Raw genomic sequence first — 4201 nt, forward strand, 5'->3', positions numbered from 1 at the left:
CAATAGTGTCACTGATCTTTTTGGACTGAACTCTAGTCCCCCGCCTCCACCACCCTCAAATTCATGTGTTGAATTCCTAACCTCTGATGTGACTGTATTTGAAGGTGGCATCTTAAAAAAGGTAAAGGGTTCATGAGATCATAAGGGTAGGGCCCTAATCCAACGGGAGTGCTGTCCTTATAAGAAGGGGGAGAGGCAGTAGGGTTGCTCAGGCACAGAGAAGGCATTTGAGGACATGGAGAGAGGGTGGCCGCACTCTGCAAGCCGAAGCAGAAGGACTCAGGAGAAATCAAACCTGCTGACACCTTGATCTTGGACTTCCAGCCTCCAGAACTGTGAGAAAACTTATTCCTCTTGTTGAAGGCACTCAAGTTGTGGTATTTTATTAAGGCAGCTCTGGCCAACTCACACATGAATTGTGTTCCCATTTTTGCTATGAGTTCTAAAAAACTCAGAGCCAAATGTGAAGTTTATGGAAACCATACTGTTATTTCTCATGGTTCACATGTTTTGAGTCTTTCTTTTTTGTGACACAGACTTTTTCTATTTAAAATTTATTAGCTTATTATTTGTTTTCATTGTTTCCCGCCTCAAAGTCTTTGTAGGAAAGAACCAGGGTACAAAGAAATAAATAACAATTTTAAATGAATTCTTTGTGTTTATAGGTTTTCATCCTGTTTCACAGGCTTACCTTCTCAGTGTGTTGTGCTGGTCCCTATTCATTTTCTAGACCCTTTAATGTGGGAGTGCTGCAGGGCTCATACTTAACTTTGTCCTGAACAAACTGGCTCCCTGCTGGATCTCGGTCAGTCTCATTCCTTGAAACATCAGCATTATATACATTTAGCTTAAACTTTTCCCCCGAAACCCCTCACACAAATATTCAACTGTCTATTCAATTTCTTCACCTGGACATCTACCCGGCATCTCATATTTAATTTGTCCAAAGCCAAGCCGAACTCCAATTTTTTCCCACCCCTTCTGGTGGTGTTGATAAACCATCTTGGCCTTCTCCACCTCAGTAAGCACCAACTCCATACTTTCAGTTGCCTAGGCCTGAAGCCTTGGAGTCACCCTTGACTTTCCTTTCTTTCATCTCCAGTTTCCCATCTTACAGCAAGTCCTGTTGGCCTTTCCAACAAAACCTCATCTAAACGTTGACCATTTTTAATGCCTCCTTTGCTACCAAAGTAAAAGCCACCACACCTTGCCTTCTGACAATCTTTCTGCTTCTGTGCTTCCCTCTGGTTTTCTCCACAGCAGCTAGAGCATCCTATTAAAATGTAAGTCAGATCAGGGTACTTCACTGCTCAAAAACTTCCCCCTGGAAAGAGATGGTTTTCCATCTCTTCCGGATGAAAAGGCAGTCCTTAAAAGGATCTACAAGGTGACCAAAGGGCTAGTTTTACTTACCCCTCGGACATCAAGTGTTTTCTCCTGACTCCCCCGGTTATAGCCCTGCTGGCCTGCACTTGTTGCTGCTTCTGCCTGACACTCTTCTGCAGGCTATCTGCAAGTCTCACCCTCATCTTCAAGTCTCTTTATCGCTTTATTAATCAAATATCACTTTATTCAAGAAGCTTACGCTGTAGTGTGCAGGTATATGTCTAACAGTCAGCTCTCTGAGGAAAAATGTATGTTTGTATTCACATCAGAATGTGACTTTTAAAGTTTCATCTGCATTGTTGACATTTTATTCATCACTTTCTGAAGTTTAGGGGGACCATCGACAAATAATAAACCAAGCCCTGATTTGGTGCATTCATCAAATTTCGTGGTGTAAATATTCCTACCATGGCCAGTTTCAGGCTCCCACAGTTCTGTTATTTAAGGCGGCGTGGGGAACAGACAAGCCATAGTAGCACTCCCTTACATAGCATTTCCACTGTACAGATGCGATAGACTTGAATAACCTCAAAAATGTAGAAAAGAGTCAATTGTAGCAAAATAGTTAGGAAGTGATTCATTTTAAACACTTATTACCTTTGTTTTTATAAAGCTTATTTAATTTTAAGTTGATAGAATTTAATTTTTAGTGATGACTGTTTTTCAATGGGCTTACAGAATTCCTGGCAATCTGTTTGTTTTTGTGAGCCAGCAAGAGTAGGGTCTGGTATAGCATTGGCCATTTTGCTTATTGTCCTGTATCAGATGGCTATCCCTTCTAGTCACTCTTCATCCCTCCCTTATCCTGCTGTATTTTTCTCCACTAGCATTGAAGACACACACACACACACACACTTTTTTTTTCTTGCAATTGGAATTTAGGTGAAGTAAAACTAGGTAATTGCTTTTTTTTTGTTGTTGTTAAGCTTTTCTTATTTATTTGACAGACAGAGATCACAAGTAGGCAAAGAGACAGTCAGAGAGAGAGGGAGGAAGCAGGCTCCCCTCTGATCAGGGAGCCCAAGGTGGGGCCTGATCCCAGGACCCTAAGATCACCACCTGAGCTGAAGGCAGAGGCTTTAACCCACTGAGCCACCCAGGTGCCCCGATAATTTGCTTATTTTTTCATCTCAGTATCCCTAGTGCTTAGAATATGTCTTGTACATGCTTTAGGTGCCTATTTATTGAAAGAATGGATGCGTATATTATATTTTGTTCAAAATAGGTATTAGCTTGGTATGGAAAAAGCAAACAACTAGTGATCAAAATAGTAGTCCAAGAAGCCGTGGTTTAATACTACTAGTATTTTAATGTTTATCTCTAAGAGATAAATACTAAACCACATTCTGGTTGGAAATTTGGTATTATCCATTTTTGGCCTGGTATTTGTGGGTGTTATTTAATTTTTCTGAAATGAGTTTTTCCTATCTTCAAAATGGATACTCAGATTTTTTTGATTATTAATGAAAACAGTATATTCAAAACAATTTGTTAAACTACAAAACATTATATAAAGGTTGGGTTTTCAACTCATATGTCATTACCCACATTGTACTATTGACATAGTTAAAGGCTTTACATCAAAGCCCAGGTTGGCTGAGTACAGACAAGCATAACCTGTTTTTTCCCAGCAACGTGCTTTCCCAAATAACATTATGCCTCATAAATATGCCAGAGTTCTTATAGCGTGTCAGCAGTTACATGAAATGTATAAGTCCTTGCAAGACTGTAAAGCCTTAAGAGAAAACAATAAAGTATTACTTTTATATTGTAGAAAAGAGGAGCTGTTGAGTGTTATAAATTTTTAAATTTTTTTTTTTTTTTTTTAATTTGAGACAGAGAGAGAGAGAAGGAGCACCAGCAAGGAGGAAGGTCATAGAGAGAGGGAGAAACAGACTCTGCTGAGCAGGGAGCCTGATGTGGGACTCCATTCCAGGAACCTGGGATCAGGACCAAAGGCAGACGCTTCACCGACTGAGCCACCCAGGCACCATGAGCATCATAAATATTTACAACTATTACGACTACTACAACTTGCTTCCCAAATAGGAGTCTGAGTATTTCTAGATGTATGTAACACTGTCTAAGGGTGGGGCAGGGAATAAGGTGAGAGGACAAGATCCCCGTGACGTGTTTTCATGGATCATCGGTTGTACTCCATCATAAATAATACAAAGCATTCTTTTGGAGAATAGTAACAATCATATCAGTGTACACTTACATAGTTTTTAATATGTATCAGGCACTGTTCTAAATGCTTAACTTGTATCAAGTCATTTAATCCTCACAACTCTGTGAGGTAGGTGCAATTATTATCTGCATCTAGAAGATGGGCAAACAGAGGGACATAAAGGTTAAGAAATTTGCCAGTATCACATAGCTCATCGTGGGGAAGCCATGATTTTGACCTAGGTGTCTGGTTTAAGAGTCTGTGCTTCTGTTACTGTGCTATCTGTCCCGTGAGAAGAAAAAGGACTGCTTGCGTTGGCAGCACATACACAAAAAACTGGAGTGATACAAAGAAGACTAATATGGCTTCTGCATAAAGATGACTCTCAGATCCATGGAACATTTCATATTTTTCTGGATTGATGCCAGGTTTAGGGTATTTGTGGTAGTAACATCCTGTGGTTTAAAAGAACAATTATTGGACTTAAGTCAGAAGATTTGGGTGACAGGTCCTATGCTGTGGTTTACTAAATTAATAACTTTGGGTAAACAAACAAACAAACAAACAAAACAAAAAAGAAAAGAAAAAGGAACCAATATAGCAATGTCTTCCAAACATCTAGGTTTTCAACTACTCCCTTTATAA

General features: G+C 39.6%; 1 non-coding gene across 1 annotated transcript; it reads left to right on the plus strand.

The window, feature by feature from the left end:
* Positions 1–3861: 3861 nt before the first annotated feature.
* LOC123389278 lies at positions 3862–3969 on the plus strand. Its single transcript, XR_006603856.1, has one exon. It is a non-coding gene; the product is annotated as a U6 spliceosomal RNA (small nuclear RNA).
* The last annotated feature ends 232 nt before the right edge of the window (positions 3970–4201 follow it).

Source organism: Mustela putorius, unplaced genomic scaffold, assembly GCF_011764305.1.
Source record: "Mustela putorius furo isolate JIRA1106 unplaced genomic scaffold, ASM1176430v1.1 tig00003969_pilon_pilon_pilon, whole genome shotgun sequence".
Lineage (NCBI taxonomy): Eukaryota > Metazoa > Chordata > Mammalia > Carnivora > Mustelidae > Mustela > Mustela putorius.